This window comes from Bidens hawaiensis, unplaced genomic scaffold (assembly GCF_021521415.1).
Source record: "Bidens hawaiensis isolate Kalapana, Puna unplaced genomic scaffold, B.hawaiensis_p1.1 tig00419464_1, whole genome shotgun sequence".
NCBI classification, from domain to species: Eukaryota; Viridiplantae; Streptophyta; class Magnoliopsida; order Asterales; family Asteraceae; genus Bidens; species Bidens hawaiensis.
Window position 1 is genome coordinate 477,980 of NW_027504872.1, and position 12,311 is coordinate 490,290.

The window sequence follows — 12,311 nt, forward strand, 5'->3', positions numbered from 1 at the left end:
ATTATTATTATTATTATTAAGAGAAAGAAAAGGTCGTTGTTGGATTCCATAATCAATGGAATGGAACAGAACAGCTGGGCACATTCATTTCAAATTTAGAAGCCACAGGTACCCTACTTTCTGCAAAATCCAAAACACCCATCAACAGTATTAATAACAATAACCCCTTTTTGTTTCTTTCTTGGGTTGCATACCAGGTGTTCGATGAAATGCATCTGAGAGTTTTCTTGAAAGTTTAAGTTTTTATTGGGGGTTTGAGTATTTTGATTGTTGGCATTGTTTGGTTATTGTTTCCGTGATTTGGGTTTGGTTTGTTGGGTTTTAGAAAGTGGGGTTTATTGGTTTATTGGGTTGCACACCAGGTGTTTGTTGTAATGCGTCTGAGAGTTATGTTGATGATGCAAGGTGAGCTTGATCAGGGCTAATTGCATCACTGGTTTGTATGTAAATTAGCAGCTGATTGAGGGAGATAGTGTGTGTTATATCACTTTTTTGATTGGGAGAATGAGCAAAGAATTTGCCGGTTTTTTGAAGTCAGTGGGAAGCGAAAGTTAAGAAGTCGAGGGCGGTTAGCATTTTTACGACAATGTCTGTGGCTCATGTGGATGAAGAAGGTGGTGATGCTGAGGCTTTTCATGTGGAAAAGATTTTTTCAAATGGGGATATTTATATGGGTCGGTGGGTTGCGGAAAACTGCCCTCACGGGGTCGGAAAGTATTTATGGTCGGACGGGTGTATGTATTTTGGTGAGTGGTGTAAAGGGAAGGTTAATGGTAAAGGGAAGTTTAGTTGGCCGTCGGGTGCTACTTACGAGGGTCAGTTCAAGAACTGTTATATGGACGGTGAGGGTACGTTTACGGGTTCGTTGAATCATACTTATAAAGGTTGTTGGGTTATGAATAAGAAGCATGGGAAAGGAAGTATGAGTTATGCGAACGGTGATCATTATGAAGGTGATTGGAGGAAAGGGTTGTATGATGGTTACGGGACGTATCAATGGAATAACGGTCATCAGTATACCGGCCAATGGAAGAGAGGAAAGATGAGTGGGAACGGAATCTTGGTTTGGGATAACGGGAATCGGTTTGACGGGAATTGGGAGTGTGGGTTTCCGAAAGGTAACGGCGTGTTTACGTTTCAAGATGGGAGTTTCTATTCGGGTGTTTGGGGTAAGGATCTTAAAGAACAACATGTGAAGTTTTGTTCGTTGAATTCGGCTGTTGCGCATGATGATTGGGATCCGAGTCAGTTGTTTTCGTTTGTTTTGAGTGAATACGTGGTTTATGAGGTGGAATCGCTTACGGTTTTTCCCTCAGATAAGACGTTTAGTTGGTCAAATACCGAAGGAAAACATCAAAAGCAACCCGTGAGGAAAAATTCTAAAATTGATACCAACATTATCAGACAATCTATTGATGGTTTGGGACTAAACCAACGAGCAACCGAGAGGCAAGGTGTCACGATAAGCAAAGGGCATAAGAATTACGAGCTCATGCTCAATCTACAGCTTGGAATAAGGTATATTTTGGATAATAATCTCTTGTTCATATAATCAAATCATATGCTAATATGTGTTGAATGTTATGGTGCGAATGCAGACATTCTGTAGGGAGGAATAGTCAATCTAAACCTCTTGATTTGAAGCCTACCGCTTCTGATTACAAGGAAACGTTATGGACCAGATTTCCTCCTGAAGGATCCAAACATACGCCACCTCAACCGTCGTGTGGTTTTAAGTTTAAAGATTATTGCCCGTCGGTTTTCAGGTTAGACGATACTTTTATATGATTTTCAAATATCATAGTTTATTTATAATTTTAGACTGTTTTTAAATATTATATGCGGTTTCAGGACACTTAGGAGTTTATTTAATGTGGATCCAATGGATTACATGTTATCAATATGTGGTAACGAGGCTCTTCGTGAGCTCTCGTTTCCTGGAAAAAGTGGCAGTTTCGTTTACATGACATCTGATAACAAGTATATGATAAAGACGATGAAAAAGTCAGAAGTCAAAGTGAGTCAATTCTTTAATCTAATTCACTCTTTATTACTTGTTGCCAGTGATTATAAATTTATAATGTTTAACTGTTACAGGTACTAAGGAGGATGCTTCCAGCATACTTTGAGCATATAAAATCCTTTGAAAACACATCATCATCGTACTCAGTATATCCCACCAATAGCAATGCTATGGTAGGGTCTGAGGAGGGTAAGATGTAGACAGTCTTACCTCTATCCCATAGGGATAGAGAGGCTGCTTCCGGTGAGACCCCCGACTCGATAGTAGTTTTGCATCAAGCCTTGGACATAAGGCACATAGCACTCAATCATCAGGGACACCGGCTGATTGGTGCATGTGCCCTTGTCTTTCGGCTATCAACGCCACCACATGATGCCTGATTAACCTTCCGCCACTTTTAACGTTATTTTCACAAGATTAGTAAAATAACGTCAAAATTAGTGCACTTTTACTTTTGCCCACCCGAGGGTTCACACATATATACATTATATGCGCGCACCGCAAGCAGGGCGTATCCTTTGAAAACACACTCCTCACCAAATTTTTTGGGTTACATTGTGTGAACTTGAGCGGATCTTCGCAACGTAAGGTACAAGTAAAAATATTTTAGCCTTTTGAGATTTTGTATTTTGTAACACTTGGTTGCTGATTATGTTGTGGTTTCATGGGTAGGTCCGGTTCGTTGTTATGGGAAACTTGTTCTCTACCAATGTACCAATTCATAGGCGGTTTGACTTAAAAGGATCTTCCCATGGTCGAATAACAGATAAACCCGAGTCTGAAATTGATGCAAATACCACCCTCAAAGATCTTGATCTCAATTATATTTTCCGGTTGCAGAAAGTGTTAGGATTAAACGCACACACGAAACTGAACACGACACGAAAGCAATAAACGAACACGAGGATTTAACGTGGTTCGGTCTAAACTGACCTACGTCCACGGGTGGCAACTAGGTATATCTTTATTGAGTGACCAAATATTACAAGTACATAATGTTGTTTATATAGAGACTGAACTAGGGTTAGTAAATTATTATGCAAGAAATCTAAACCGGGCCGGGCTTGGGCCCGACCGCCCACACCCGTCTCCTCTTTTGACTTCATATAATAAACCGGGCCAACAAGGCCTACGAACCCGACAATCTCCCACTCGGAGGCTTTGAGTACTCTCATCTGCACTCCTGATTGTACTTCTGTAATCTGAACATTAAACTTCTTCTAGTTGCCACCGCCTTCTCATCAATTAACCTGAAGGCCCGTTGAAGCTCCCCGAAGCTCCAACACGTCAGTCACGGCTGAAACTGCCCCTGATCCATTCTCTGTCCCTACCGGCTCCCACTGTAACGAACTACCGGATCCTGAGATAACCTGAGAACAAACACTCTCCATATTCAGCAAGTAATTCATTAGAGAGACTTTTACAGCTGGAATACTGGTTTTCTTAATCCACTGTCGACCTGGAACTGTAACTGAAACACGACCTGTGCTCCCACTGTCACGATGTCCCCCAACTGATTTAACCTTCCTAGCTCGTTCATCCTGAATCTTCACTTTGGCTCTGGGTTTGTTACTTGCAAAACGAACCTTCTTCTGCCCACGAGATTCTGTGAACCGGACTTTGCCTTTCACCAAAACTGGATCCACTCCTTTCGGTGACATATCGACCATATACAACGAACCCATTTTCTTGCCACGAGCAACCACGAGATTCCCTTTGACTACTTTCCACTGCCCATTCCCGAACTTAACATCGTGCCCTTGGTCATCCAACTGCCCAACTGATATCAAACGTTTCTTCAAACTTGGAATAACCCTCACGTCTTTCAAAGTCCAAGAAGTACCGGCTGAAGTTATCAAATCAACGTCTCCCATACCCGTAACCTCTAAAATATCATCATTCGCTAGTCGAACCTTTCCAAAATCCCCAAATTTAAGATTCTTCATCGTTTCACTACAGTGAGTGGCATGAAACGATGCACCAGAATCCATCACCCAAGCATCAACGCTACTCTCAACACTACAAACCAAAGCCTCATCACTACTGACCCCGTCATCTGTGTCGTCTTCTGTAACGTTCACCTCTTTCTTACCATTCGGACACTGATTCCTGAAGTGTCCTTTCTCTTTACAACCCCAACATTCAATATCCTTACGAGTCTTAGACTGACTCCTCTTCCTGCTCCCACTGCCTCGTTGTTTTCCCCTACCTCTACCTTCTGTGACTAGCATATTGCCTGATGATTCACCTGAACTTCTGCGTCTTGAATCTTCTCCCAGAATCAGATCTCGAATCCCATCGAAAGTAATATTTGTAGACGAACTACAAACTGCAGTCACTGTTTGCGACCAACTGTCGGGCAAAGAGGATAATAACAAGAGGCCTTGTACTTCATCATCAAACTTAATGTCAACTGACACTAAGCGGGACAAGATCGAATTAATATTATTGATATGAGTTGTAACTGACCCACCCTCTTTCATTCGAGTTGTCACTAGCTCTCTGATAAGATAGACCTTATTCGCTGCCGAAGGCTTCTCATACATGTTGGATAGTGCGTCCATCATACCACGGGCTGTGGTTTCTTTCATGACGTTAAACGCCACATCTTCCGACAACGACAATGTAATACAAGCCCTAGCTTTCTTGTCTAACTTCTTCCAATCTGCTTCTGACAACTTTTCTGGTTTTTCATCCTCAAACACTACATCCAAGTCTTTCTGACAAAGTAGTGCCTCAATCTGCATCTTCCACCAACCGAACTTCTGTCCGTCAAACTTCTGTATCGAAAACTTTCCGTCTTCTGCCATGGCAATGACTAAAACGAAAAACTGGATAAAACAGAGACAGACACAGCAACACGAGCCTGAACTTAACGATTGTTCTACTGAACTCTGTTAAAAAATCAACCTATTTATACGCAGCGGAATATCGAACTGAAAATCAGAAACTGAAACTTTAAACTGAAACGATAAACCTGACAAACGCGGTTGGCACTGGTTCTAAGTTTCTTTAAATTTCTTCTGACTTGAAACTGTTCTTCAACGAAAATAGGATCTTGATTCGCTGTTATTGACTCGTACTTTGCAAAGTAGGATCTCGACTCGCAAAACTTCTGCCTTTGTTTCCTTTTGTCCTTTTCTTTTCAACCTTCCGGTCGATCGCTGGATACGTCGGCTAGCTGCCAACACCGAAAACCTAGATCGACAACCTGAATCTGACCTGTGGCAACTGGTGGCAGCGAAACCCTAGCAGCAGTTAGCGGTAACGCGGCGGAACCCTATCCCCGATCACTGGTGCGGCGGCGACACGCGGAACTGGTTCACCGTGTTCTTCGTATGATCCGAACCTAAGCTCTAGATACCACTTGTTAGGATTAAACGCACACACGAAACTGAACACGACACGAAAGCAATAAACGAACACGAGGATTTAACGTGGTTCGGTCTAAACTGACCTACGTCCACGGGTGGCAACTAGGTATATCTTTATTGAGTGACCAAATATTACAAGTACATAATGTTGTTTATATAGAGACTGAACTAGGGTTAGTAAATTATTATGCAAGAAATCTAAACCGGGCCGGGCTTGGGCCCGACCGCCCACACCCGTCTCCTCTTTTGACTTCATATAATAAACCGGGCCAACAAGGCCTACGAACCCAACAGAAAGATCGGTTTCAAGAGTTTTATAGGTGAACATTTTAACCCCTCTTGATTGATTTGATACGGTCTTATTAAGGCACAATATTTTGCTAATTAAGACATAATATATTGTGTTGATGCAGGCAGATCAACAGGGACTGTGAGTTTCTTGAACAGGAAAGAATTATGGATTATAGTCTTTTAGTTGGTATTAGTGTTCAAGAATCCAATCAGGACTTATCGGCAGATGAAGGTGATTTGTCTAGATCTTGTCTACACACATATTTACAAATTTATGAGCCCAAAGTGACAATTATCTTGGTTTCATTCATAGGGAACACTGAACCGGATAGCAGCGGGTCAAGCCCTAGGGTTTCTTCAGCAGATACAGATTCCTCTCTTGACCCTAAACGGTAAGTTGTTAGGTGGTTTTTTTACTCTACTTGTTATAAATGGGTCGATTTGTGTATGTTTGATCTCTAACGGGTCAAATAAAAAGCTCAGCAAGAAGTAGGGCTGTCCAAACCGCTCGTCGCTCGAACTCACTTGTCGCTCGCTCGGAAATTGCTCGCTCGTTTTTTCGCTTGATTGAAAACGAGCCGCTCTGCTCGGTTCGGTTTGAAAACGAGCGAAGCAACGGGCAATGGTCTGCTCGGTTCGGTTCGGCTCGAATATTTTTAATTTATTTTATATATAATTATATATGAACAAATATATAAATATATAGACAAAACCCATAAATATAAGCTTACAATTATTTTTACCCCTTAAAATTTTTCATATTCCGTCAATTTTTTAGTTTTATTTGTTCGCTTCAAGTTTTCAGAATACTAGAAGTTTGTTTACATGATCATTATATCTCACTTCAAACTTATATTTAATAAAAAATTACAATCTATTACACGTTTAAAAACTACTAATTTATTTAAAAAATATATTATTTACAACATTCAAATTTGTTTCTTATTGAAAATTTTAAAGTGAAAAAGAAATAAGTAATGCTCGAAATCGCTCGATGTTTGATCGAAAATGCTCGATTCGATTTTGGCTCGTTTCGGTTTTCGCTCGGTTCGGCTCGGCTCGTGAACAGCCCTAGCAAGAGTTAGTTTAAACGGGTCAAATAGTTCGAATGGATTAAACATGTTGAAAGTCATCCAAAGCCTGCTTATAATGCATGCATACAAAGTCCTAGATTATTTTTATAATTTATTATTCTTATTTGTGATCTCATTTTAACATTTTAGATTTACTATTCTGCAGGTGGGCCCCTGTAAGGCTGGGCGTTAACATGCCAGCTCGGGTAGAACTCACGGTTAGAAGTCACGAGACTCAGTTAGTTGGTGAACCGACACAAGAATTCCATGATGTCATACTGTTCTTTGGTATAATAGACATATTACAAGATTATGACATCAGTAAAAAGCTTGAGCATGCTTATAAGTCATTCCAGTACGACCCGACTTCCATTTCTGCCGTGGACCCCATACAGTACTCGAAGCGCTTCCGAGATTTCATATTTAGTGTTTTTAAAGAAGACGGTTAAAAGTTTTAAGGATCGGGCTCAAGTTTTTGCAGTGAGCATAGACAAATGTACAGCCCTTGTGAACGGGGATTCAATCGTTGACCACTAAGTTTCGGGTTCAAAATTTGATGATATAATGCATACATACATACAACGGTTTTTGGGCCGATTTTGATTCATTTATTTACTAATTCGCGAGCTGTAAGTTAGGTTAGCGTTTAGAAGTTATTGAAGGTGTAGGTGGTTTATATATATGTTGAAATGATGAATGAGTTCAAAGTGTATCAAATTTTGTATTAACGTTTTTTATCACTAAAAAAAAAAGCGAAACCGAAGAATACAAAATAATAAAATAATGGAACCATTAACCGGACCAAACTAGAATGGTGTGGCGTCTTTACCATATACGTATATAATAACCGCGATAGTAACCAGGGTGTTTGTGGTCTGGTTTGACTCCTGGGTCGTAATTATAAATATGACTCATTTATTATAATTATAAATATGACTCATTTATTATAATTAGATTATATACTTGTATAACTGGATATTATAGATAAAGGTAAATGGTTGGTTTTCTTTACATGGTCGATTGTAAGTCTCAAACTATGAAACTAGTTTTTAAAGTTAAACCGTGAGCTACACCGTATAATTTTCTAAACGACTTAGCCGGACATGCTTATTAACTTTGGTTCAAACGACTCAGTTGGTTTAAATAGGCACCTAATATGAGTAATATCTACTTTATGCATTCAATGTTTTTTTTTTGGGTACTTTTATTTATTTATTTATTATGAATACATTTATGAATTTATGATATTGTAGGTAAGAAGACAAGACAACATGGGGGGAGGAATATCCCATGGACCATTTCATATGTATGAATAAAACGTGTGTCCAATGTTGTTCTTGGAACCCCAACATGCCACAGAAATAATTAATAATCAAGATTTTATGAAAATTTTTAACAGTTATTTATTTTGTTTTTGTTTTTAAATATTTTTTTGTACAATAATAATTCACATATACCCTTTTAACAGCCCATCCGAAATCCATTTAAATCAAATCTCTTTCAATTATTTGCTTCTTTAAATTTTAAAATATTTTTCGTACAATAAGAATTCACAATTTCACACTCTTTTAACAACAAATCTTTAAATCGATAATCATTAGCATTTTAAAATCATTTAAATCAAATTTCCCTATCTAGCTGTTAAAACAATAAAAATGAAAATCTCTCTATCTAACAACTGGCATTAACTATTTCTCCTTATCGTGATTTAGGGATGTAAACAAACCGAATCGAACAAAGTCTTGTTCATCTTTGTCCGTTAAACTTTTATCGCACAAGCGAAGGTTCACACACAGCTAATCGAACGAAACATCTTGTTTGTGTCTGTTCATTAAGGAAATAAACCTTTTCGTGAACGGTTTATGGGCACAAACGAACGAACACAAATGAGCACAAAATGTTTCATTATGTTTGACTGACCGGGAATGGTCAGTGTCAACGATTCAATATGGCTTCCAAGTTTATGTTGACGTTTTTTGAACATTCATATTCATATGTGAACCTTACATATTAATTAACACATTATACTCATATATATCTTTGTTCCATAGTTTATAATTTTGTTTAAATCTATATAATACGATTAGACAAGTCATTAAAAAGTATTAAAACATTTAATGAACAAACATTAATGAATGAACGTAAACAAACACGACCTATGTTTGTGCTCGTTTATTTAGTTAGCCGAACGAAATTCCCTATTCACATTTGTTCATTTATAATATATTAAATGGACGAAATAAACAAATTTCCCGCCGAACATTTAGTTCGTTACTCATATTTGAACTTATATAATATTTTTGAAAATATGCAATGCTATATAAATATTAATAATAATAATTATGTTTATAGGATTGAGCAGAGTTAAAAAAGGATTGATGGTAATTTTACTTTAGTAAAAAAGTGAATATGTTTGGTGAAAAACAGAGAGCATTAATTGGGTAACTAAAATGAATGAATGCAGAAAATGAGGTGGGCGTGAGAATGGTGTAGCGGTAGACACGGCGGCTGTCCCGTGTCCTTCTTCACGACCATGCTTTTGTTTCATCATGTCAATGTTTTTACAACTACTACTGTACCGGACCAATTGACCAAACCGGTTTTATTTAATAATTAATGTTATTTGTAAATTAATAATAATAAAATATCATATATAGGATGTTTGTTGGTTTTGTTAAAACTTATATTTTAATTAAAAGTAGTATTAGGGTGTGCAGGGTTCGGTTCAGTTATTAGCATTAACCGAACTGAACCGATCGGTTATCGGTTTGGTTCCGTTAATTTCGGTTAATAACCAATATTAAACTTGAGCTAAAATTTTGCTTAAAAATACATGAAACGAAGGTATAACTAAATGAAATAAATGTATAAATATATGAAATTTTAGATATTAGTACATGAAATGGAGATATAAATACATGAAAATGATAGTATTAAACTACTAATACATATAATGCATGAAATAAAGGAAAAAAGGCTTGAAAATACGGGGAAAAAAATGAAGAGTTCGGTGCGGTTTGGTTAATTTCGGTTAATTTGGTTATTTCAGTTCGGTTTCGTCGGTTTTCGGTTCGTTTCCGGTTAATAATTCGGTTATTGCTCACCCCTAACTAGTATCTTTACCGCAATGTTTGTCATGCATATGATGTTTTTTTTCCTACGTTTACATCATACAGAATATCAATTTATAAACTTTTAATAAAGTCATATGTAAAATGAAATTAAAAGCTATATTGAAGAGATATTGCTAGAAAGTATATTTACGTGTAAACAACGGCAAGAAAAATATGTATAAAAAGAGAGATATAACATGGAAAGTAAAATTCAACACGGAAAGCAAATATAAAATTATATAAAGTTAAAGTTCTAACTACCAGGGTGATAAGTTAATTTCTCTTGACATGTGTATAAAAGTAATTGGCTAGTTTTTATGAATAATGTTTTTGTAAGTTAACTGTCATTTGCTTTTTAATATATATATATAATTCTTATAAATAATGATAAAATAGGAAATGGTTTTTTTTTATGCGAGCGAATGAAGTGATAAAGGACTTCTGATCAAGTTTTTCAATGGTTAAAATTATGACAATGACAATTGACAAGGTCGTAAGTAATAATTAAAAGTTTACTTAAATGGGAAAACGAAAAACCAAAAGTTTCCTTGATAAAATCTAGTTACACCATTTTTTTTTCTAAATCAAATAACTTTTTTAATTCATTACTTTTAAAACAAAAATTATATCTTTAATTTGTGTATATAATATTGCTACATATATGTTATTGAAAAAAATAATTTTATATGAAATGTTGATATTGATAATATAAGATTGTGTAATTGTATATAAAGTTGTGTAATTACATGTGTTATGTAATTATACGTTATGTAATTATACAGACTCACTATGTTATACACTCATGTAGTTTTATGCAAACCCCCTAAATTTCATTTCAAACTCTAAGTCCTCATAAAGTTTTAAGTTTGCTACGATTAAATAAAACTGTTTTTACCTGGATGAAAGGCCTTTCATCCTGATCCTAACATGTCGGCTTACACTAACAAAAATTATTGAATCGGTCAATGTCTATATTCACATATCCATAATCCATGTTACTAGTAGATACAATTGATTAATAGCTTTTGTGTATCCTAATAATATTCTATAGGATGAAAGAAGGAATGTAATAAATTAAACTCAAAAATGGTTTACTTTGACTCCTTATATTGTGAACACATCCAAAATTAGATTACATATTTATTAATAGAAGACCGACTAAAATAACATATTAATATAATCACTTAGAGGTCAGCAATTCATGGTTCATTGACATGAACATCACTTGAGTATTAGTAACTTAGTATTATCATTCCAGCTTAGTATAGGCAAACACGTTAGACTATTCGCAATTCTAACATGCAAGCTTAGTCAGCATGTCACATCAACTTTTCACGTATTCTTCCCACATGCGCATTTCTCCCTCAATACTACCACTGTCACAAACTCTAAATCTAAATCTTTATTCTCAAAACTTACAATTTACACCAAATAGAGAACAAACTCAGGCCTCTATTGTAACGATTTAATACGAACAATTACATAAACAAACGCTCTAACAATAGAAAACGAGAGCGTATATAAAATATCTTTCAAAAAACGCTACTACTCATGCATCAGGCGGTCTTTGCTCTATTATACCAAAACTCTTAATCAAACCCATACGGGCTGGGCCTTCTCATCTTTAGTTTCAAGCCCAAGCTAGCATCCAAGCCCATAAGTATCCATCCAGTCAATCATCCCAATAATACTCCATATAAACAATACAATACCAGAAACAATGTTGATAACTTGACAAGTACTTATACAAACAAATATTTGACATTGAATTGAAAATAAAGTAACAAACATATATTTCAACAACCACACTCATTGTTTCCACATACAACCATATTATTTTCACATCATCAATATACTTTTATCAATATACTTTATATATTTATATAACAAATATTTTCTTTTCATTAAAAATAATTTAAATAACTAAACAAAATTTAATAATTTTAATAATTAAATTTTATTGTAATATAGTTTTAAAAAAAATAATCGTTGGAAAGTTTTAAAAAAACTAGTCGCTAGACTTTTAAAATGCAAATTACTTATTATTATCAAGTATTATTGTTAATTATATTTGTGTAATTTGCTTTTGAAAATTTAATAAAAGAGCCATTCAAAAGAAAAAAAAAAAGAAAAAGAAATGAGAAATCTGATATTTAAATGGCGTGTCTGCAAGTTGGTTGTGGCTCAATAGTAGAACACTCACTTTACAAGTGAGAGGTAGGGGATCAAACCTCACTACCACCAACTTATATTGGAGATATGAGGGATGACCCTGGCTTGCCAGGGTTCGAGTCCTGATCTCACCTGGTTTTACCGGCTCCTCGTTGTCGTGCCGTTTGGCGGGCGTGGGGGTCGGGTTTTATCCGGTGAATCCCTCAACAGGTGAACCGCTAGGGGCTCCGTCCGTCCGGACTAGTGGCCGGCTCGGGCTACCTTT

At 36.4% G+C, this 12,311-nt stretch overlaps 1 pseudogene across 1 annotated transcript; it reads left to right on the plus strand.

Moving 5' to 3' along the window:
• The first annotated feature begins 504 nt into the window (after nucleotides 1-504).
• On the plus strand, nucleotides 505-7,223 carry LOC143608956 (phosphatidylinositol 4-phosphate 5-kinase 6-like; annotated as a pseudogene). Its single transcript, XR_013149357.1, has 10 exons — nucleotides 505-1,518; nucleotides 1,599-1,766; nucleotides 1,852-2,017; nucleotides 2,098-2,153; nucleotides 2,552-2,612; nucleotides 2,696-2,866; nucleotides 5,692-5,717; nucleotides 5,811-5,920; nucleotides 6,002-6,080; nucleotides 6,928-7,223. The product of XR_013149357.1 is annotated as a phosphatidylinositol 4-phosphate 5-kinase 6-like (transcript).
• The last annotated feature ends 5,088 nt before the right edge of the window (nucleotides 7,224-12,311 follow it).